The 25,645-nt window shown below is 35.8% G+C and overlaps 1 protein-coding gene and 1 non-coding gene across 2 annotated transcripts in view; both read left to right on the plus strand.

The window, feature by feature from the left end:
• The window catches only part of LOC122808719 (transient receptor potential cation channel subfamily V member 5-like), a 917,417-nt gene that overhangs the window by 611,936 nt on the left and 279,836 nt on the right, over positions 1 to 25,645 (plus strand). The gene's annotated exons all lie outside the window — the stretch shown is intronic.
• On the plus strand, positions 435 to 516 carry TRNAS-UGA. The gene has a single exon. It is a non-coding gene; the product is annotated as a tRNA-Ser (tRNA).

Consider the following 25,645-nt stretch of genomic DNA (forward strand, 5'->3'; position numbering starts at 1 on the left):
AGGGTGGATGGCAATATTATCTAGACTGTGTGACATGTCAGTTCTTTCACCAGTTGTGTAAAATGTTGATTGGACAAAATGTCTAATGTTTCTGCATTGTGGGGATGACAGCAAATAAAAGGTTAAAGTCAGTTAGAATTATGAAGTCTATTCATATGTTGTAGTATGACATTAATAAATTTTTTAAAAATTGAGGTATTGGATAGAGGGAATTGGTAAGCTAGGTTTATGCTAAGGTATTTGTTTTTGTTGCTTTGCAGGGACAATACTTGCCAATTAGAAGTTTAAGGGTTCCTTTCCCACACCAGGAGCTTGGATTAATTTACTAAAATTGACACTGCAATGAAGTGGGCTGCTATATCCTAAGTTGCCATCCTTAAGATAAAATATTGTACTGAGAGCCCATCAGCCTAAACTAGTGTTAGCTGGGTGTTGTAATCGTGGCCAAGTGGTTAAGGCAATGGACTTGAAATCCATTGGGGTTTCCCTGCACAGGTTCAAATCCTATCGATTATGTTACCACAGGGTTCAGTCCTGTGTCCTCTCCTGTTTGGTATGTACTTCTCTGAAGTACAGGCTAACACAGAAGGTCTTTGGCTAATGAAGTTCGCAGATGACTGCAAACTAGGAGCCATAATCGAAACTCCTAATGATGTGGACATCCTACAAAAGGGCCTCACTGAGACAGATGCCTAGTGTCAAAGTCATGGCCTCAAGCTCAATGCCAAAAAGTGCATTGTCATCCCCTTTGGTAAAAACTCTGTACCCATGAACTACAACATAGGCGGTAGTATACTTAACACCGAAAGTGTGATAAGAGACCTTGGGACACAGGTGGACAGTAGTCTCTACTTTGATAATCACATCGCCACAGTAGTCAGGAAATCCTTCTACGTGGCGCACCTCATCACAAAAGGTTTCTCATCCAGAAAAAAAGTTTCCCTCTACTCATCACTCATTAGACCCATTATAGAGTACAATGCCCCTTTTGGTGTGTACCTCACAAGACATCTACAACATCTGGAAAGGCCGCAGAAATACCTCACAAAGAGGATTACCGGCCTCAAACAGATGCCCTGTCAAAAAACTCCAGCTTTACTCCATCGCATATCGCCTACTCAGAGGTGATCTCTGCCTAACATACAAAGCTATGTCAAACCCAGAGCTGTTGGACATGCTCCACTTAAAGAAATCCCAATCCCTCAGAGCTACACGCTCTAGGGACCTAAACCTTGTTACCACAATAAACAGAACATGCCAGTGGGATAGATTTCTGTCCCAGAGACTTCCCATACTCTGGAATAAACTACCTATCTATATCAAATAAAGCTCCTCATTAGCACTCTTCAAGAAAAATCTTGATGATTGGATGGGAAATAGGAAATTCACCCCGGGGATCACCTTTGTGGCTCTGCTCGACAGTGGCACAGGAAAATAATTTTCTTGGGTGGCAAAAGCCAGGATACCTTTTTGGCTGGGCTTGTATAGGTCCCAGGGCCGATAGCCTAGTACCTACCTATGAACCTATGAACCTTAGGTAGCTGTTAAAAATGCCATGACATGTACTGGAGGGAACAGTAGTGGAATTTATTTGGTATCCTGGCCAAAGTTGCCCATCTATATGGTAGTTTGAAACTCTTCATAAATCTTGGCTAGGCTTATAATGGTTTTCAGACTGATTACTACTATTTACCTATGAGCATGTGAATTGTGCAACATTACTTTACTTCATTGCTCTAATACTAACTGCTTCAGGGGATATACATCCTGACTCATTCCCCCAACTTTACCTTCCCCAATTATCAAGTCAAAGTCAAGTCAAGTCAAAGAAAACTGTACTGTCATTCAGAACTACACAGCAGTTTAGCTGAACAAAATCACAATGCTTTGTTTTCAATGCAGGAAACAGTTGCACATACAGACATAGAAAATTAATAAAATATCACAATAGATATTTAATAAGTAGCAATATGTAAGAAAAGTAGGACAGCAGTGACCCACACCCATCCCAGAACAGGAGACAAGGAAGACAAGGAATGATATGAAAGTAATTTATTTATTTAAGTTTGATGACCAGGGACGTCATCTGGACCAAGAAGAGCCCATTTCAGTGGAGGCCTGGGGAGACAAGCTCTACAATAATTGCAAGTTACATTTCACATGTTACAAAAGGACATAATTCATACAGCTAATTAAACATTTACAGATAAGCTCCATGATATTTTTAATTGGCTTGCCACAATGTTACCAAAATGAAAAGGCATAATTCAATACAGAACTTTCAACATTTACATAAAGTGAATATTTTTGTTATAAACTCAATTGTAGGTTTAACATTTCAAAATATATAGCTACTAGCCATTAGCAGGTTAGGAAAATATTATGCATGGAGAGGGTAATAGTATATTTGAGATTGAAGAGTATAGTACAATAGATATTAGAGAGAAAATTAGTTTTTAGTAGGGGAGGGATTGTTTTGGGTAGGATGAAGTAATAGTAGATGTAGTTGGATGAGTCAGTGCAAGGTGGATTGAGGGGGGTTTAAGTTGGAACATGGCAAGGGCATTCCCATTTGGAAGAAAAAAGAGAGAGTAGCTGAGATTTGAAATGTTTAGGGTTAGGTAGATTGCACAGGTGTGTGGGGAGAGAGTTCCACTGTTTAGCTAAGGAGTGGGACAGCAGTAGATGGCCAGGAGGTCATGCAGGTTTGTGGACCTGAAGGAGATTTTGTTTTTTTTGGATCTGAGTGAGCGGTTGGGAATGTAAGGTTTTAAAGAAGTAGCGAGAGCTGGGTAGTTGGCAGGTTTAAAGATGAGCATGTAATATTGTCAAAGTAAAATTGAAACAATAGCAGCATATCTATAATTAGACTGAATTATTGTGCAGTTTGTATATTGCACTTAATAGTCCTTCAGTGCAGGAGGTGAGCTACCTTAGTATTCCATTTGGTTATTGCACATCCATAAAATAAGCCACTTGATAAGCTAGTTATGTAACAGACATGGCTGAGTGTTTCAACAGCCTCATGGTTCATTTTTCCCAAGAGTTCAACAGTCTAATGGAGAGTGTAAAGAAACTGTTATTTAGTCTGGTGGTCTTACAATGCAGGCTTCTGTATCTCTTGCTTGAAGAGAGGTATGTGTACAGACCATTGGCAGGATGCTTTGGATCGCTGGAAATCTTTTTGGCCCTATCGATGCACTGGCATTTGTGTAGATCTTCCAGAGGTGTAAGAGAGGTGCCATTCAGTCTTTCTGCTGAATTTACAACTCTCTTGATAGCCTTCTGATCCTGATTGTTACATCTCCCATACCAGACTGCAATGCTATTGGTCAGGGCACTTTCAATGGTGTCCCTATAAAAGGTCTGAAGTATGGAGCTTGGTAATTTTGCCTTCCTAAGCTTCCTTAAAAAGTGCAAGCATTGCTGTGCTTTTTTGACTGAGCTGGATACATGGCCTGACCACGATAAGTTATCTGTGAACATCCAAGAACTTCGTACTCTTGACCCTTTTCACTGTTATCTCTTTCATCACTAGAGGTTTCTGTGGTACTTGAGATCTTCTGAAATCAACAATCAACTCCTTTGTCTTGCTGACATTCAGTGGTAGATTGTTGTTGTCACACTAGACCAGTAGTTGATCAATCTCTTATCTCAACAACTCATGCAAACAAATGAAGAAATTCTTGGCACCACTACCAGATCCATTCCCCCACTACAGTATAAACTCACAAGCAGCCACATGCAAAGACATTCAAATGTGTCATCTAAATGTAGAAATAAAAGACAGTACATAAGACCACCTAGAAACAAAGATTTATAAAACAATCCAGATATAATAAGAATAAGTAAGAGCTTGATCAAGGACTATGATAATATTCTCCCCATCATCTTCATACTTCATACCTCTGTCTGAAAGAAATTGTACATAATCCCACTTCATAAAGGAGATACATGGTCAGCTTAGAATATCAAATCCATCTAATGCATGTCTCTGGAATGTTAGAAGAAAACTGTAGCACCTGAAGGAAATACACATGAACACAAGGAGGATATGCAGACTCTGCACAGAAGGCACCCCGACTGAGAATTGAACCAGAAAGCCTCTTGCTGTGGAGTGACAACACTATCTGTTGTGCCACTGTGCCACCCACCCACTACTGCCACCCAGTGTAAAAGTTGGCTCTAGATGATTGGCAGTATTGAAGTGACACCCCACCCCATGTGCAAATATAGGAAAAGGAGTTGTGAATGGATGGATGGATGGATGGATGGATGGATGGATGGATGGATGGATGGATGGATGGATGGATGGATGGATGGATGGATCTACAGATATCTCAAATTACTTTCCCATTGTCATTCTATCACCCTTCTCTAAAATATTAGAAAAAGGGATTTACTCCCTAGTCTTGGATCATCAAATTAAGCAGAGCATTTTATCTTCTAACTGGTATAGCTTAAGACCATCTCACACCACTACCACAGCCCTCCTTAACTTTTCTAGTACCATAAATCTCAATAGAAATGTAGGTAACCCAGTTTCCATTTGCTTTGAGATATGTCAAATGTTTCTGACACAGTTTTCCACCAAAAGTTTCTGTTTAAACTTTCCTCCATCAGCCTCTCTCAGTCTGCACACTCACAATCCCTCAGTTACATATTAAACAAGGTACAAGCTGTAAAATGAAAATTAAGCTCTCCCCTTCCTACCAGTCTCTGCTGGTGTACCACAGGGTTTATTTCTTGGACCACTGATATTTAACATCTTCACCAACAAACTCCACACATCCAACAAACACACAACCATTGTTCTATAAGCAGATGATGCTCTTATATGCATAACACCAAATCTTCCATAGCTGGTTCAAATGCCCTAAGAATCCATATCTTCCAGTGATGCCTAGCTACAATACTCTAACTTACTGTTGAATGCAAAGAAAACAAAGCTAATGCTTTTCACACCTAAATATATATTAGCATAGAAACAGTATTTCAAAATTCTCTCAGCCAACATCACAACTATAGAAACAATCATACAAACAAAACTTCTTGGAGTCTCTATAGATGACAATCTAAAATATAACCAACAGATTTCCATGGACATAAAAAAACATAAATGCCAAAAGCGTTGTCTCCTCTACCATGCTAAACCTTTCCTCACTGACTCTTCTAAGAAAATAAGTGAGAGCACTATTCAAACTTCCAATCATCAGCTCATATCAACCCAAAACCCTTCTGGTCTTCCATAAATTTGATACTAAACCCTGGATGCTCTACACAACGTATCCCCACTACAACAAATCCTAATGACCCAAATCAAATCTCTATTCTATTTAACACTTATTTTATAAACTCAGTCAATACCCTACTCAGTAACTCTAACACTCCTTCCTACAACCCAACGCAGCCTACCAACAGCCCTCATACTTTTTCTTTCAACCAGTTCCCATTAAAACCATAAAATGACTTCAACTAAAAGTGTAGCCCACCTCACTAGCACCAGACAATTTACCAAATATCTTAAAAATACAGCAAAAGTAACAGCCCTCGCAATAAACCACTCAGTCAATAACTCCTATGTCCCCTCACTTTGTAAAAAAATCTATATACTACCTCTTCAGGTGGCAACTCTACTGACATTACCAACTAAAACCCTATTGCCATATTGTCCCCTCTATTTAAAATTCTAGAAAACTGCATACAAACTCATACAGTCAGCCATACCATAACATTTTCCATACTATTCTATACCCAGCATGGTTTCCAGTCACACCATAGCACCACCACTGCCCGACTCAATTTCATCAATACTGTCAAGATAAGCAGAAATGAAGGCAATTTTGAATTAGCCCTTTTTCTAGACCTTTCAAAAGCTTTTGACACCATCTTCTATCCAATTCTTCTACAAAAACTCTCTTATCTTGGACTCAACCATTCTCTGATCTGGTTCCAAAGTTATTTCTCTGACAGATCCCAAGTGATTAAGTGGTGGAATGGCCTCTCCACTTTCATTCATTAGCAACCACATTCAAACAACCAAAAATGCCACATTAACTCATTACATCTGAGTGATGCCTCCAGGTGCATCAGCAGTTAACTCCTACTGATGCCTCTAGGTGTCAAATACTGCTTGCTCGTATTTGCATCAATAATTCCAAAACCATGCAATGTACAAGGTTTTAAAATATTTCATCTTAAAGCTTCGACAATGGCAAACTCAGCTGTATTATTATTTGACCTCTGTCTAGTGCAGCTAAAGAGATATTAACTATTGTTTTTGTGATATTAATTTATATAGATATCATTTTCTAAATATCTCAACAACAAAGTAACACAGACAGAACTCCTTAGCCTCATATGAAAGCTATCAGCTAGATGAACAAAATGCTGCTGACAGTATGTGTGTAAATTGAGGGGTTCTGGAGCTGTTGTAAGATGTTTACAAAATCTTACAAATGTAATAGTTACTGTGTTTACTGTGACTTATAATAGTCTTAAGCTAGACTTAGAACCTAAAGAATAATACCTCTATAGAAATAATTCGTGCTGAAGGGTTTGCTATTTATACTTCTTTCATAATCCCATTGTTTCCAGAGATATGAACATTTATTTGAAATGTGAGGATATAATTTGATTCTATCAAAAGGCTTAGGCTCTGACCATTGGAAGTTACTGTGCAAACTTCCTGAGCTCCATCGGAGTGAATGAGTTAACACAATATGCATATGGGGTTCAGGCACCTAGGCAGTGAGACATTTCCCTGTGGTACACTTAGTTGAGGACACATGGCTGAAGTGACATTTAGCTGCAGAAAAATTTGGCTTTTTGTGAATTCCCTATGGGCAAACAGAAGCACACACTGCCATGTCCACAGCTTTAATAACCAAGTGCATGGGGGCAGAAGAACTAATGAGTGTTGTGCTCAGTGTACAGTACATGCTTATGTAACTACAACATGTAGGAGTGTGCTACAGCATGGAGAATGCCCTGCTTGTTAGTGTAGTCACATTTAGACTCCAGTATGCATTTTAGGTAATGTCCTCTAGATACTGTGACAGGGGTAGTGGCTCACACACACACCACATAAAGGTGCTGCCAATTGTGCACTGCATTTTTACTGCCAGTGACATGGCCATTGGCCATCCTGCTGCTGATGCCTGCCATACTGCCTGCTGTCTCATGTTGTCTTGTGGGCCATGGACATTATTTTTCCCCTGTACATTTGGCTATTGAAATTCTGGGCATGCCACCGCATTCTTCTGTTTTCTCATAGGAAATTCACCACAGCCATATTTCTCTGCAGCTGAATGGCATTTCAGTCATGTGTCCCCAACCAAATGTACCACAGGGAAATGTCACACTGGCTAGGTGCTTGAACCCCTTACATACAAATCAGTGAATTGAAGTGCCCTGCTCTAAAGAATTCCCTCCAACTATACTCTCCACACAGAGATCACCCCTCAACCAATAAATCCTTACCCAATGCCACCAAATCTAACAACTCTGCAGGAGACTCTTTATAGACAAATTATTAGAAAAACTCTAGATCTCAACCTCTCTCACCTGTAAACAAATTGAAAAACATGACAGTTTTAATCAGGCCTTAAAGTGACACCTAAATAATTCCTAGCTAAGCTCCTGGCCTCACGCAGCTTAAATGCTCTAAATCCATTCTCTTCTCACTAAACCTTTTCTTGGCTCCAGCACTACCCTCTCCCTTTTCCTTCACAAACATCTTCTTTTCTTTACAACCTTTTTCTCATAAGTATCTCCTTTTTCCTCACTGCCTCACACTTAACTCCCCTCTACACCTACATTAGTTTTCTTCTCCTTTTCTACCTGAATTTACATCCTCTTATGTTATTTCAACTTCTTCCTGACATGAGTGGATGTGGGTATATATCCACACCCACAAGTAGGTTATTGCTATTGCACAATGACATTATTTAAGAAAGAAATTGCTTACCTTTCTTATGTAATATCTTTTTATAATGGCACTATAGTGTTCCCCCACTTTCTTCCTTGTTTACTAACATACTGTACATTGTATGGGACTTGCTTTTCCATGCTTGCACAGAACATCAGTGCATCAGTACTGTACAGGAGAAGCAGTGGAGAAAAGAGGATCTCCATTGCTGTTTTTTTTTAAGATTTAAGGTGGTGCAGTGCAGAAACAGAAGGAAAATCAGGTACATTTGTGTTTATTTTTGAGAACATACCTGATTTTTCTTCTGTTTTGCACTGTCGCTCCATAGCATATTCCACTAGAAAAGTCTGGCTGCTGAATGGTACTTTAGCAGCTGGACTTTTTTTTGTTTTGTTTTTATTAGAAATTTTTTTATTGGTTTTCATAAAAACAATGAAAAGAAACTATTAAACATTTTAAATTAACAAAAACGATATACATTGTCCATGACAAGAATACTTTTGCTGTTATAATTACATTTTATCCGGCAATTTTTTTAAGTTTCAACAAAGCTAATTGTGCATGTGTCTTTCTTGTATTTCTTAAGATTACAGTTAATATTTCTCTATTACATACAATTCTGGCAAGTGAAATAAAGACCATTGAGAAGTGAAATAAAGACCATGAATGAGAGGATTTTTTACTCTTCCAATTTAAGGTGATAATTTTTCTTGCAATTGCAAGAAGAGACCAGAGAAGCTGCCCTTGTGTCGTTGGAATAGAAACTTGTATCAGAGCATTAAACAATAGCATTGAATCAGTTATTTCACATTTGTCTGTCCATAACACTTTTATAAAGTTTTTAAAATCCAGCCAAAATGGAGTTACAGTTTTACATTCAAGGAACATATGTATCCAATCTGCAAATAGTGTTTCATCACATCTCCAACATTGATATCAATGCTATTTTATGTGGGGTGAGAAAGCTTTTATGTATAAATTTTCATGTGAAAATTTTCCAAGAGGGAGATGATGTGGTATTGCTTATTGATTTGAGTATTAATGTTTTCTCACTTTCTGAAAAAGTACATTTATTTATTCTTTCTGCATACCTCCATAGGGAATCTTCCGGGTATTTTAAATCAGCTCTTAGAATATATATTTTTGATAAATAAAGGCCGTCACTGGAACACAATGTGTTTATTTCACAAAAAAGAGATAGATATTTGATCTGAGTGTAGTGTTAGTTATCTGATATATTTTGAATTCTTTAACAATGTATTCTCTGAATGTTTGTATGTTCAACCAGTCATCCTGATTTATATTGTATCTTGCTATGAGAAAGCTAGCTTCATGTATACTATAGGCTCCCAGAAATTGGTGCCAATAAACTAGTCCATTTTTCTTCATCTCTTCTATTTTTTTCAAATTAAATAAGTCTAAACATCCTTTAGTAAAAGCTATGGGAAACAGTAAAAAAAGCTAAGTTTTCATTGTTCATTATTCTTTTGAAATTATTTATTATGTAGTTAATAAAAGGAGTTTTTGTATTTCATTATTCTTTTGAAATTATTTATTATGTAGTTAATAAAAGGAATAGACCCCTCATTTTTATTAACGTCAAATACAATTTTTTTTACCATTAGAAAAACTTTTTCAGTTTCAGTAAACGTATCATTTATTGGTTCTTTAGTATTAAAAAGTAAAAGCTTTATGTAAGTTTTTACAATTTGACGTGTATTTATGATTTAACCATTGACTCATCACATTGAGAATGACTGAATCTGCATAAAGTTCTAAATTTGGGAATGCTATGCCACCTTCATCCTAGTTTCTGTAATGCTATGCATAGCTAATTCTTGGCTTCTGCGGGAACCATAAGAATTTAACTAATAAAGAGTTAAGTTGTTTCATTGCTTTTTTTTAGAGGGTGATGTTATTAGGGTTTGTAAAAGAAATAGATTTTAGGTAATATAATAATTTTAATCAAAGATAATCTTTCTTCCATGGTAAAGAACATTTTTGCTCAATATGCATAAATGCTCTTTGATCTTACTTATTAAGTTTTTGTAATTTATTTGTATAGTATCTTTCCATTTTGCTTTTATATGAACCCCTAGATATTTCAATGTATCATTTGTCCAGTTGAAATTATTATATCTTCTCAGAGTAGTGCTTATTTCTTTATTTAATAATAATGTTTCAGTTTTATTGTGATTAAAGCTTAAACCTGAAATCATTTCAAAGTCGCGTTGTGATTTTGTGATATGGTCTATTGAAGAATCTATATTTCCACTTGTTAACAAAATATCACCCACAAAAAGTTGTATTTTGGAACTATAGATCGAATTAATTGAGAAACTACTTATGCTTGTATTAGATCGACTGTAGTTAGCTAAGGGTTCTATCGACAAAGCAAACAGTAAAGGTAATAGTGGGCAGCCTTGCTTGGTAGCTTTCAGGATTTTATTGGTCCTGAAAGGAAAGCTCCAATTTTAATATATGAAATCGAGTTTTCATATAATCCATTAAACATTTTTATAAAATCAGGGGAAACATTATAACATTCTAATACTTTACATAAATAAGACCAATTTATAGAATTGAATGCTTTGTCTAGGTCAAGACTAATAATTGTCAATTCTTTTTTTCTTATTTGTATAATCTAGTTGAGATAGAAGTCTAATGACATTATCTTGGACTTTCCTATTTAAAACAAATTCTGCTTGATCATCTGATATTAATTTAGGAATTAATTGATTTAGCCTATTCACAATGCTTTATGTGAAAATGTTATAGTCCACGTTCAATAGGGAAATAGGATGATAAGAAGTTACTATGTTAGGATATTTGTCTTGCTTTAAAATGGGTGATATCATTGCATATTTCCAGGAGGGAAAGATTTTGTCATTCTGTATAAATTCTTCAAATGTTTCTACTAATATATTTAGGCAATCATCTGGAAGTAGTTTATATTTCCCCTGTTAACCCATCAAGTCCTGGAGCCTTATTATTTCTAAGATTTTTCATTCTTTTTTAAGTTCCTTTAATGATATTGATTTTAGTATTTTATTATTTTGTTCAACTGTTAACTTATTTTTTCTATTATCCTTCAAGAATTTATCTTTTAGATTATCACTACAAATGATTAAGTTGGCTTTGTTTACTGCTTCATGGTGCATTCTAAAAATCTCTAATATCGCTTTTAAGTCTGTCAATTTTTTTAGGCTTGTTTTTAGAATTATCTAATATTTCTTTAATATGGTTAGAGCTTGTTAAACTTTTTGTTTTGGTTGCTAGTCTGTGCATATTTTTGGGGTTAGTTGAGTACGATTGTAACTTGATTCTTTCTAGACTTATTGCTACCTTATGATTCAAGATTTCTATATATGCTAGATTTATCTGTTTTAATTCTACATTTGCACTTTTGTTGTTGTTGTCTTTTGGCTTTTCACGGTTAGGGGTCACCACAGCGGAACTCCAGTCTGCTAATGATTGGCAGTTGATTTTCACAAACACCGAGGTCCCAGCTTGACGTTCACCCTTCAATGAAGGCACGCCCATTAACGCATGTTTTTCGAACGCCCACCCAACCATGGGGAGGACATGCAGACTCCACAAAGAAGGCACTCCCCACACTCCAGCCGGGAATCGAACGGGAGAACCTCTTGATGTGAGGCAACAACGCTACCGCTGCACCTCCGCGGAAGTACATTTGCACTTATATCTTTAGTATTTAAATTAATTTTTAATGCGTAAAAAACAGCACACACGGAGCTGGAGAGCAGCTGATGCAGATGAAAAAGTTAAATGATGTCACAAAGTAAATTTCAAGCACAAAGATTTATTCCACACAAAAATCCAGGTTATATGCACAAGCTTTCATCCCTGCTCAGTCAGGAACTTCTTCAAAGTGATTTAGTCAGATACACTTCATTTAAATACTTGAATGGCATATAATCAATCCTAAAAACACGCCCCCCCTTATTTACATAACTAATAGGATATATCTTAATAAATGAATAAATACACTCTGTCTCATACAGAAATACAATATAATGAATAAAACATACTATTTAATTTCAATATAAAACATATAAAACCACTTCTATATAAAATTCATTTTTTCAGAGCTTTTAGTTTTAAAAAAACATGCAAGTGAAAAGCTGTCATTCAGTCCTGGCCATTGTAGGGAGTTCATCTTTAGTTGCCAGAGGGCTTCTTGTTTTTCTAGTATTAATGCCCATGGTCCACCCCTTATATCTGGTGTTATTACCTCCAATATTCCAAATTTAAAACTATGGTCAGGATACTCCATATTATGCCTAGCTAAGGCATCTGTTTCCTTTTTGTTCCTTATATCTCTTACATGTTCATAAATTCTGCTTTTTAGTTTCCGCTCTGTTTTCCCTATATAGAAACATGGACATTTTGTGCAAACTACCCAATATACCAATTTCTCTGTCATGCATGTACATCTACTGGTAATTTTCACCATGATATTGTCAATTTTGAGTAAACTATCCTCATGAATATAACAACAATAGTTACATGCACCACATTTTTTCATGAATCCATTTTGTGGATTCACGTGTGTATATTTTAAAAAGTTTTTCATAATTCTACCCTTTTTTATATACGATGGTAGGAGATTCACCCACTATATTTCTGGTGTCTCTATTATTAGTTAATACCACCCAATTTTTAAACAAAATGTCAGCTACACTCTTGCTGCTTTTATTAAAAATTGTAATGAATGCAATGTTAAATATCCTCAGAAATCTCAGTAGTTCACATCCATTTAAACAAAAGAAAGCCATAGTAAAAGGTCAATATATAAGGGCTGCATGGATGGTATCTGAATTTGAATGTTTTTTGGATGAATGTGACCATCTTAAAGACATGTTCCAGAAGAGGGGATACCCTAGCTCACCAATAAATGAAGTGATGTTAGAAGTGGCAAATAAAAGAGAGAGGGGGCACTTTAAGCCTTTATTATACCAAAAACAACAAGAAGAAATAAGTGGGAATGATAAGGAGGTAGTGAATAGCATTGTTATGCAACCTCAGGTTCAAGAGACTGGACACATTTTTGAGATATCTGAGGAGAGGACATGTAACAGTGCATTCATTACAATTTTTAATAAAAGCTGTAAGAGTGTAGCTGTCATTTTGTTTAACAAATGGGTGGTATTAACTAATAATAGAAGCACCAGAAATATAGTGGGTGAATCTCCTACCATTGTATATAAAAAGGGTAGAACTATGAAAAACTTTTTAGAATATACACAAGTGAATCCACAAAATGGATGCATGAAAAAATATGGTGCATGTAACTATTGTTGTTATATTCATGAGGGTAGTTCACTCAAAATTAACAATATCATGGTGAAAATTACCAGTAGATGTACATGTACGACAGAAAAACTGGTATACTGCACAATTTGCACAAAATGTCCATGTTTTTATATAGGGAAATCAGAGCTGAAACTAAAAAGTAGAATTTATGAACATGTAAGAGATATAAGGAACAAAAAGGAAACATATGCCTTAGCTAGGCATAATATGGAGTATCTTGACCATAGTTTTAAATTGGAATATTGGCGGTAATAACACCAGCTATAAGGGGTGGACCATGGGCATTAACACTAGAAAAACAAGAAGCCCTATGGCAACTAACGATGAATTCCCTACAATGGCCAGGACTGAATGACAGTTTTTCACTTGCATGTTTTTTAAAACTAAAAGCTCTGGAAAGATGAATTTTATATAGAAGTGGTTTTATATGTTTTATATTAAAATCAAATAGTATGTTTTAGTCATTATATTGTATTTCTGTATGAGACAGAGTGTATTTATTCTTTTATTAAGATATATCCTATTAGTTATGTAAATAAGGGGGCGTGTTTTTAGGATTGATTATATGCAATTCAAGTATTTAAATGAAGTGTATCTGACTAACTAAATCACTTTGAAGAAGTTCCTGACTGAGCAGGGATGAAAGCTTGTGCATATAACCTGGATTTTTGCGTGGAATAAATGTTTGTGCTTGAAATCTACTTAGAGACATAATTTAACTTTTTTACCTGCATCAGCTGCTCTCCAGCTCTGTCTGTGCTGTTTTTTACTCATTAGTTTATATTTTGTGTTGTTTTTTTCTGAGTTTATGGCTTCTGGCAACGAAGATGGAGATTCACTGATGCTATTCATCAAAACATTGGCTGAGCTGAATTGCTCACTTGGCAATTTGACACAGCACTTGGATGTCCTTGAAAAAAGGCACTTAGAATTAAACAGTCAATCTACTTCCTTAGTGGAACAGGAAGTACACACCCTCGGAGCTCAAACAAGCAGCACGATACAATGGCTCATCTCTGGGCACCAAAATGATTTAATTCTGATGTTTTTTGGACATCAACATCACAAGAACAAAGGGAACTAAATTAGAATGCTGGCGAATGGAATTTAAGCAGAATAAACGGCTTTGCAAGCAGAAGAGAGGCCATGAATATAATTGAATGGCTCCATGTGGATCTGAGTTTTCTGCCTGCAAATGAAACTACCCCTGTAAGTGACAACTATTTTAATAGTTTACAAAAGTTAGACAGTCAACTCTTAAAGTTAAGAAACTACAGATGGACAATATGAATTTTAAAGAATGCTTACACTTAAAAATTGTGCCCAAAGGACTTAGAATGTGGCATTTTCCAACAGGCTTGATTCTTAACTCTCCCTTTCACAAAGATTTGCTTAACATGTTTGATCACCATGGGTTTGAATATTTAGAGTTGGTTATTAAACATAATCAACCTGACATTGCAACTCTTAGTAAAGAAGCAGAGGAACCGGATAAAGTCATTGTTAACAACTCATCACACATGAACAATTTATATGACTATAACTGTACTTTCAAAAGTATTGAAAGTCAACTGGAAGGAATAAAAAAATCGTAAAATAAAAGAAGATTGACAGGGATAGAGTGGATTATGCCAGTAATTCAGCCTACCCAGAACCTCCACGTTCACAAATGTGGGGTAGTAGGCACAGGAATAATTTGGCAAATAATGAGAGTGATGGTGACAATGATTTTTTAGATCAACAGGAAGAGTTCCCACCACTGAGGTGCTTGGAACACGTGAGAGCCAGGAACCATCAGAACACATTCCAGCAAGATGCCCCTCAAATGAACTGGGGGGGAGAGGCAATTACAATCATCATCAGAGGGGGAATATGAGGTGGAACTACAGAGATAAGAATCATACTTGGAATTAAATTCTAGGTCATATCCTAGAATTATTGAAAACTTTACCAAGGAATTGAATTTAAATATGTTGTGCCATAATGTACGCTACACAAGGAACCCCTTATATGTATCTAGTACCTACAACTCCCCTATACATCCCTCCCTACAGTTATTTGGACATCTCTCTGAAATTTATTTACGTAGTTTAGGAACCCTGAATCCTATGAATGTACCTCAGAATTTGTCTAGTGATGAGAATGAGTTATTAAGATCCATTCAATGTAGTTGGGTGATCAGGGTCATGAAACCAGACAAGGGGGGTGGTATTGCTATTATGAGCATGGAACTTTATAATATGAAAATGAAAAACATACTTGAAGGCTGTTTCTAGAAAAGGGTATCACTTAATGAATTTAATGGGGCATCAAGGAAAATAAATTAAATTAACAACCTTTTTATAGAGGGGAGCATTTCTGTAGAAGAATTGAATTAAATGCTAGTACTCCACCTGAAAGTTTCTTGTATGTTTGGTTTATCGAAACTACATAAAGACCTACATGACTCCCCAATGAGACTCATTGTAGATGCTCGTGGTTCTGTTATACAACCTATAGCAAAGTACTTGGATATCAAATTAAAGAATTTTGTATCTGAAGAGAAGAGTTTATGCAATTACTCGTGGGACTTTCTACAGAGAATAAATCTATTGGAATATACTGAAGGTGGTTATTTCATTACTATAGATGTAAAAGACCTCTATACTGTTATACCCCATAAGAATGGGGTAGAATGGTTTTGTGAATATCTCTTGGAAAAGAATATACCACAGGTAAAAATTAATAAATTTGAACACCTATTAAGTATTGTCTTGCATAACAATTTTGTCTTATTTGATAGGGAGTACTATTTGCAAACAGAAGGCATCTCAATGGGTTCAGCTTGTGGGGGGACATATGTTTACATTGCAATGTTACAGTGGGAGAAAAAATACTTATTTAATTCAAACTATTTCTCCCACTGCACATGTTATATGAGATTTTTGGATGACATTTTTATGTATTAGGAGGGGCTAGGAGAGATTATACCGGAGTTCCTAGGATATTTAAATGGGTGTACCCCTTTTCTAAAATTCACACATACGGTTGGAGTTAATGAAATACCATACCTAGATGTGAGGTTAATAAAAGACAGAGTATTTAAGGTGTTTAAATCTGAAATTTATGTAAAACCAACATATTCAAATAGCTTTTTACATTTCAGTAGTTCACATCCATTTAAACAGAAAGCCATAGAAAAAGGTCAATATGTAAGGGATGCATGGATGGTATCTGAATTTGAATGTTTTTGGATGAATGTGACCATCTTAAAGACATGTTCCAGAAGAGGGGATACCCTAGCTCACTAATAAATGATGTGATCTTAGAAGTGGTAAACAAAAGGGAGAGGGGGCACTTTAAGCCTTTATTATACCAAAAACAACAAGAAGAAATAAGTGGGAATGATACGGAGGTAGTGAATAGCACTGTTATGCAACCCCAGGTTCAAGAGACTGGACAAAATTTGAGATATCTGAGGAGAGAAAATTTAACAGTGCATTCATTACAATTTTTAATAAAAGCAATAAGAGAGTAGCTGACATTTTGTTTAAAAATTGGGTGGTATTAACTAATAATAGAGACACCAGAAATATAGTCGGTGAATCTTCTACCATCATATATAAAAAGGATAGAACTATGAAAAACCTTTTAGAATATATACAAGTGAATCCATAAAATGGATGCATGAAAAAATGTGGTGCATGTGACTATTGTTATATTCACGAGGGTAGTTCACTCAAAATTAATATCATGGTGAAAATTACCAATAGATGCACATGCACGACAGAGAAAGTGGTATATTGTGCAGTTTGCACAAAATGTCCATGTTTTTATATAGGAAAAACAGAGCGGAAACTAAAAAGCAGAATTTATGAACATGTAAGAGATATAAGGAACAAAAGGGAAACAAATGCCTTAGCTAGGCATAATATGGAGTATCCTGACCATAGTTTTAAATTTGGAATATTGGAGGTAATAACACCAGATATAAGGGGTGGACCATGGGCATTAATACTAGAAAAACAAGAAGCCCTATGGCAACTAAGGATGAATTCCCTACAATGGCCAGGACTGAATGACAGTTTTTCACTTGCATGTTTTTTAAAACTAAAAGCTCTGGAAAGATGAATTTTATATAGAAGTGGTTTTATATGTTTTGTATTAAAATCAAATGGTATGTTTTAGTCATTATATTGTATTTCTGTATGAGACAGAGTGTATTTATTAATTTATTAAGATATATCCTATTAGTTATCTAAATAAGGGGGGGGGTTAGGATTGATTATATGCCATTCAAGTATTTAAATGAAGTGTATCTGACTAACTAAATCACTTTGAAGAAGTTCCTGACTGAGCAGGGATGAAAGCTTGTGCATATAACCTGGATTTTTTATGTGGAATAAATCTTTGTGCTTGAAATCTACTTGGTGACATCATTTAACTTTTTCATCTGCATCAGCTACTCTCTACCTCCGTGTTTGCTGTTTTTTACTCATTAGTTTACATTTCATGCTTTTTTCTTTTTTAATCTGTCATTTTTAGATTGTATTCTTGTTAGTTCCTTACCCATTCCTTTCTTTTATTTAAATACCAACTTTTGATTTTACCAAAAAGGTAAGATTTTAATGTGACCCAAACTATGACTTCAGATGTTTCACTATTATCATTAACATCAAGAAAGGATTTTATTTCTTTTAAAAGCCATTCTCTGAATCCATTTATTTTAGTGATGTAGGCTGGTATTCTCTGCCAAAAAATCAAGTCTTTTGGTGTAACGTTTACTTTAAAGAAGATAGCATTGTGGTCAGACATTGGACATGAGCTGATTATAACTTCTTATAGTTTGGATATTAAGATATCAGTAACAAAGATCCTATTAGTGGTTGTTTGCGTACCAAACCTATATGAATAATGTGTGTATTTAAGTGATTCTGGTTCTTTTATTTCATATATATATCTCTTAAATTTAAAAGGTTAACAAAATTATTATTTTTTTTTTTTGCTGGAGCAGTCATTTTAAAATTGCCAATTTTAGTAGAATCATCTTTAGTAAGGATGCAATTGAAATCACCTGCATATATAATATCTCTTCTAGTTCTAACTGATATTAATTCTAAATATTTATTCGCTGTTTCTGCTCCGATACCGGGTATCCAGCATGTATTAGCCTGAGTAATATATTTTCCATTTATCTCTAATGTTATTAGGCATAAAATACTGTTTTTATCTGAATATGAATCAATAATTTTAGGTACTGGTAAAGATTTTTTCCATAAGATCATGGCGTCTCTTCTCTTAATCTGATAATGGGATTCCACCAGTATTGAGTATCCATTAAAAGACATTCTGTCTAAGTCTTTCGCTATTACGTGTATCTCTTGTAAGAAAGCAATGTTTACTTTGTTTGTATTCAAATATCTGGTTAAACTTCCTCTCTTTATGTTATAATTAAGGCAATTAACGTTTAGTGAAACACATTTATAAGAAAACATATTTACATATACTATTATATAATATGGATTCTGTCATGGACATAAATTTAACCCTAAATGTAACTAACATACATTTTAAACTATATACAATCCTACACATGGAACAAAGTATTCCTGGTTTGATGCACAAGTCATCAAGACCACCTTCCTCCATCCTCCATTCACCAATCCACTTCTATCTAGTGCATCTGTCTTTAGTTAACAAAATATACAGAACATAACATTAGTATAACTCTCCTAAAGTAATAAGAATGCAACTATTTTGAGTTTTTAACAGTGTAAGTTTAAATACAAGTTATCATGAATAGTTGGCTATGAATACAAAGTATAATATTCATTCATTAACAGTATCGCAAGAACCATTCCTAGTTTATCAAGATGTGTGACTTTCTCTAGGTTTTAAAGCAATTGTCTTTCATCTCTAATGGTAGGATAAATGTACTACATTACTAAAAAAAATAAAAAAGGGAGGGGGGGGCTCATATGTACACATTAACTTATACATTCATGACTCTGTATGACATATATTTCCTTGTTGAAGCCAGAAAACCAATATTACCATATACCTGTTGTTTGCATTTTGCTCTCTATATCATTTTCAATCCAACCTTGTGTTTGTAATATTTACAATATGACATTATATAATTCACAAGTGTAGAGGCATGTTATTTCTTTAATGACATTTGCTGCTAGACATTTCCCAAAACTTAACTAACACAAATAATTCAATCCTATAGTTATGGTGATATGATACTACAGTACAGAAGAGATATCTAGCATTATTCCATGTCAAAGAACTTTAAAAGTCTTATAATCCTCATGTGTGAACATAGGAGACAGTCAACTCTCATTCACATATCCACACCTCCATTACAACATTGCATTTATCTTTCTGTCCCTTCTTTTTCCCCTTCTCCTCCCCCCTGTCATTTTTCCCTTCCCCCTGCTTACTGTTATGATGAGTGAGCTTTTCCTTAAATTACCTGTTAAACAAAAAGTTACACGCATGTATAGCAACAGCTCTGGTATTTGTTAATGTTTTCTCTATATTTCATTATACACTGAATGACTATAACAGTACAAATGGGAGTAAATGTTGCTTTTTACATTAAATTATAAAACTTTGTATGCGCTTACACTTTACTTGTTATTCAGAATTCAGAAATAAGCATCATATCGTGGCATTGTGACTGTGTTCTTCCAGTTTCTTCTTATTTCCATCGCATAGCTTCATCTGTGTGCGATGAGAGTTCAAAGGTTGCCAATTTCATTTATGCATGCTGAAACTCTCATGTGTGCTCTGTAAGGTGCAGAGCGACTGTTTATAGCTCGGGATTGTGTTCTTGTGAATCTTGCAACAATTCTGGCAGCAATGTAATCCCTGAGGATAGTAAGTAAGTGATTTTTATGCACAAGAGACAGAAAGGAAAAGCATATGTCTATAAACAATTAACTGTTGTAAAAAAAGCAAAAGAAATGGGCATACTGAAAGCAACAGCAACCTCTATAAGTCCATATCTATCCAAGACATGCCATACACAGACACATTCTTTCCCCTCCACTTGTCCCACCTCAGTTTGCAAATCATATTCCATTAATTTAGAAACAAACCCAAGAAGCCATCAGTGAGCCTTTCAAGTCTGTATATATAACACCATGGGAAAACTTGTTACTAGAGAAAAAGGAGTTCCTCCCCCACCATATAATAGTCGCATAAATAAGGACATATTTTACATGATGTTTACTTCAAAGTACTGTAACTGGATAACTTTTTTCTTCCCTCCTTTTTTTTCTTCTTTTTTCCCCTTTTTCCCCTTTATATGATTTAGGGGGCTCATGGTATTTATGTATTTTACATTTTGATTGTTTGAAAACTACTACTTTGATCAGAAGCATTTAAATTGTGTATGTAAAGTTCTTATTTCCCTTCCAGCATTTAACTGGCATTATATTCTTTCAGTAGCCCAGATATTGAAACCACCATAAAGTAATCACTAAGGTATTCATTTAAAGTTGTATTTCTATACCAAACAAAAAAAAGAGAGAGATCATACAATGCATACACATATATGTACTTATCTATTATCATATGTTATAAAGTGAAGTTTTTACCTTAAGGTTTGCTTTTCATCTCATGAAATATGTAAGTAGCTATGTCCACTTAAGAAAGTAAATGTGATGATTTTCTAATTAATTTCCTTTAAATTTTTTGTTGGTTTTATCATTTGCAACTGTTTTACCATTACTAACTTGTCTTTTTAGATTTGGTAAGGAAAAATCCATTTCTTCTAATTTGTCTAGTAAGTTATTTTTCATCACAAAGTCAGTTGCTTCATCTAGACTGTTGAATATTTTCTGCCCATCCAGAAGAATAATCTTAATTCTAGCAGAGAACATAATCTGAGCTTTTATATCTACTTTTTTTAAGCTTTTGATAAGAGGATCACAGGCTTTCCTTTTTGTCATTATTGTAGATGTGTAATCATTATCAAATCTTATGCACTTTCCATTAATTTGTATTGGATTTCCTGACCTAGCTGCTCTCAGTACTAAGTCTTTGTCCTGTGTTGATAGAAATTTTACTATAATGAATCTCACCGAAGTTGAATTTTTTGGAGATGTTATGCTTGAAAGGGACCTGTGAGCTCTCTCAATCCCAAAAGAGAAGGATTCCGGAAGATTTAGTGTCTTTGGCAGCCATTCATTTAAAAAATAAAATCATATTATTTCCTTCCATTTTCTCCGGGACTCCATATATTCTAATGTTGTTCCTTCAAGACCTACTTCCTAGGTCTTCAACTTTTTCCAGTTGTTTTGTTTCACAATGAAATCAGTCTGACTGTCATTTCCATTTATCTTCCATCTATTTCATTTACAGTTTCTTCTATGGCTGTTAGTTGTTCAGAGTGTTTTGTAATTATTTCTTTTAGGTCCTCTATTTGTTTTTTACTTTCTTTTTTCATGTTCTCCATTATTTTTTCTAAATTGTCCATCTTCATAGAAAGGTCTTGTATACTGGTGACAATTAATTGAAGTTCTTTTTTTTCATGGAACTGTCCTGAAGAGAGGCTTTTGAATGTCTCATTGCTGGAACTGTTCTGTATCAGGCTGTAACTTCTGACAGGAACTTTCTTGATAAAAGTCACTGAAAGCTGTTTTTTTTCTCAGAAAAGATAATCCACAATGTTTAGAAAAATAACTAAGAGAAAAATCTTCAAAGTTTTTTAGATTAAGCCAAAGAAATCCTTTCAGAAACTATTTTCACAGACAGAGCATCAAAAGAGTGCTATCTCCTAGACATCGTGGCCATGCCCCAGCAGCTGTTTTTTTTTTCTATTAGCATATTCTTGATTTACAATGGGCATGCTAGTCGGACTGTCCAATCAGCATGCTTGTTTTTGAATACCAATGACCCATCATTAGATACTTTTCTTTCAAGACTCTTGTCCGACATCTTCCTTTTTCCTACTACCTTAAACTCATTTTATATCTCTACACTCTAACTTCCTCCCCTTCTCAATCCTATCTCACCCTCTATATCTTCACAAAACTCTCATGATATCTCCTCATCATCATTTGTACAGTATAGTGCAATCTGCACCTGAATTTTTTTACCTTTCTAACTGCTATATATTTCTGATCACAGCATATCCAACTATCTAAATTGGACTTACTCTTTATGCACTAAATCTACTATCCTTATTTGTCTACTTAGCATGAAACACCAGCTTTCACAGCTTGTAATATTTATCTATCTGTTACATCCTTAAAGAGTATTGCTGTAATTTATGTATGCAGCTATGAATATTGTTGCATTTTACTTTTTGTAATCTAAGTATTTTTGTTAATGTATGCATGTGGAGCTTTTTCTCTCATGGCCTCTGCTGAAAAGAGGTTTTGCATATCCCAGTCAGACTTTCCTGGCCAACAAAGGCAATAAATAAAATAAACAAACTTATTACATTAGGATTCAGCATATAGGGCAGATTCCATAAAGCATTTAGAAGCTATTTGCAGACAGAGCAGCACTCCAAAGGAAGACTTCATCGCATCTGCTGCGGACACAGTTTCGGAAGACATACCAAAGGCAGCCCAAGTACTTCGTTATTCAGTGTAGAATAATTAGGGATTCTGCACATGCTAGTTTAATTCCAAAACACATCATATGCACACAATGCAACTTAAATGCAACAAACAGCCATGATGACTTTGTTTCTGAAATCATCAGCATATGCTTTACAGACCCTAACAAATTCAAGTGAATACTATGGATTAAGGTAAATCCATTACAAAACATCAAAAAATATATAAAAATGCAACCTGTTGTTTATGAACTGCAACAGGATGGAGTGATACAAATCATAAAAGAGGCTACAGCTATGGGCCCTGAAGGCAACCAGCTAGAGGCAGAACAAGGCTGCAACTAAACCAGTTTTGTCAAACCAGCAAATAATCAACAGATACCAGCTAGACAGACAACTGCTGCAGGCTGTCTTCAACATGTGTGCCCCACACCATTCTGTGCAGATGCTGTGAGGATATCCTAGCCCCCATGAAACAAAAGTGTGTCTCAGTCTGGGAGTACTTGCATCTGGGACATTCCTGAGACAAATGGGGGTTATTGTGGGAGTATCACAGACAGCTGCAAATCATATCCTGGCAAAATTCCTGGAAGCAATGTGCAGCAAGGTAGATGACTGCATACACTTTCCATCCACCCCATGGAGAGGAGAACTGTAATGCACCAGTTTTACAACATCCCAAACTTCCCCCATGTATTTGGTGTGATAGACTGCATGTTCATACCTATCAAGACAGCAGTACATCCTGAATCAGACTGATATATAAACAGAAAGAGATGGACATCCATCAGCTATCAAGCATACCTCTCAACTGTCCAGATTTTTGCAGAATCTCCAGATTTTTTGCCTATATTTTGGTCTGTTCCTTATAAAAGTTGTGGTATTCTGGCAAGTCACTAAGATGATTTAAGGACTGAGGTCCCTAAATAATGGCATACAGTTGAGTTTTATACTTCAAATCATCCAAAAAATGTATGTTAAAACAAACTCTTTTACTCTAGCAACTTTCGAAGTACATAAGAGTGATATTTAAAATCTTTCCCGATTTTTTGGGCCTTTGTCCCCCCATTTTGTCAAGCTTTATCCAGATTTCTTGAACTAAGAGGTTGAGAGGTATGCTACCAAGTTCTGTGTGCAGCAGGTGGCAACATAACAAACTTCATGGCAACACAGCATGGAAGTGTTTATGATGCTGCCATTTTGAGGGAAAGTGGACTGAGGGCTGCATTCCAGAAAGGTGAAATACCTGTGGGACTGCTACAGGGTAAGTACAAGAACACAGCTGGGATGAAAATTAAGGATACCCCTCACAACATTATCTATCATGACCACATGTGTTTCCACTTCCAACAACTAAATGTGGTCATCAGCTTGAGATGTGGCTAATGACCCCATACCATGAACTATCCAACCCTGCACAGGAGGCCTACAAGAGAGCACATGCAACGACCAGAGGCACCACATAACATATGTTTGGTATATTGAAAGCTGGATTCAGATGTCTGAACACATCTGGGGGTGCACTGCAATACACACGTGAAAATGCAGCATAGATGATAATAGTGTTCATCATGCTGCACAACATACTAACCAGAGCAAATGGAAATTTTCCAGCTGCATGTATGAGAGAACTACTCCAAAAAAACCATATATATGAGGAAAGCATTCCACAGGTATCAGAAGAGCAGCAGGAGGACATAGGGGACAAAAGACACAGGCATAGGCAATGTAGGGTATCACCACAAGTGCAGGCCCAGGCAACACAGCAGCAGCATCTGACTCACATTTTGAGTCATGACAAACCACACATTCATGAGTACACAGAATGAACATTGATGCTCAGGTGTTGTCCCACCACAGCAACACAGATTGCTTCTAATTTCAGGTTCCCAGTAGATGCACACATTGAGCATCAGACATAACATTATCATCATAACATATTTCAACTTTCATCCATCCATCCATAACCCCTTTTTCCCATTTTTTTGAACATGGGGTCAGGGTGTGACTTCAGCAGTGACAATCATCTAGAGCCAAGGTTTACACCTCCTGGTGGCTAGCCCAGCCACAGCAGTGCTTATAATAAAATGTGTAAATAACATATTACAACATGAACATATGCAAATATGCTACAATGAGGATCATCAACACAAGGCACAACTGACACAGGTATGCATACACACTCAGATCATTGTATCACCATATGAAAAACAGTAAGGGATACACATCAGTGCTACACATTCCTATCTCTACAATATAATAACATGAAAAAAGAGAAAACACACAAGAGATAATGCAGAAATTTTAATATCAGAAGACACATATCACAGTCAAGTGGTAATTTAATAATATGAGCCAGTTATGTCTACTGCACTGTTGAGCACAGTCTAACACAGTCCAGTGTGACCTCCCTAACATCTAACATCATGGTCCACTCTGCCCTGACCATGTACAGGCACATGTTGCCTGGTTCTTCTACAGAAGAGATGGATGGGGTGAGAACACCACGATGAAATCAGGGAGCATGGCTGTGAGTTGAAGACTGTGTGACTGGTGGGACCACAGCAGCTATGCCAGCAATTGCACTCTGTAAAGATTTGACCACAGATAGTGATTCTCAATGACCAATGGTGGTTCTGCAAACAGGTGACCTGCCTCTACCATGTTGCAATCTGCTGAACACAGTCGGGGAATGCAGAATCCTGCTGCATTACCATATATGCCAGGATTTCTAGTGACTCTTCCACAGATAGCAGACTCTCATTATGAGCAGCTAATGCAGCATAATCTCACTGTCTGTGCCCCTGTCCTTCATGCATGAC

Source organism: Protopterus annectens, chromosome 8.part0 (assembly GCF_019279795.1).
Source record: "Protopterus annectens isolate FY-2018-M chromosome 8.part0, PAN1.0, whole genome shotgun sequence".
Taxonomy (NCBI): Eukaryota; Metazoa; Chordata; order Ceratodontiformes; family Protopteridae; genus Protopterus; species Protopterus annectens.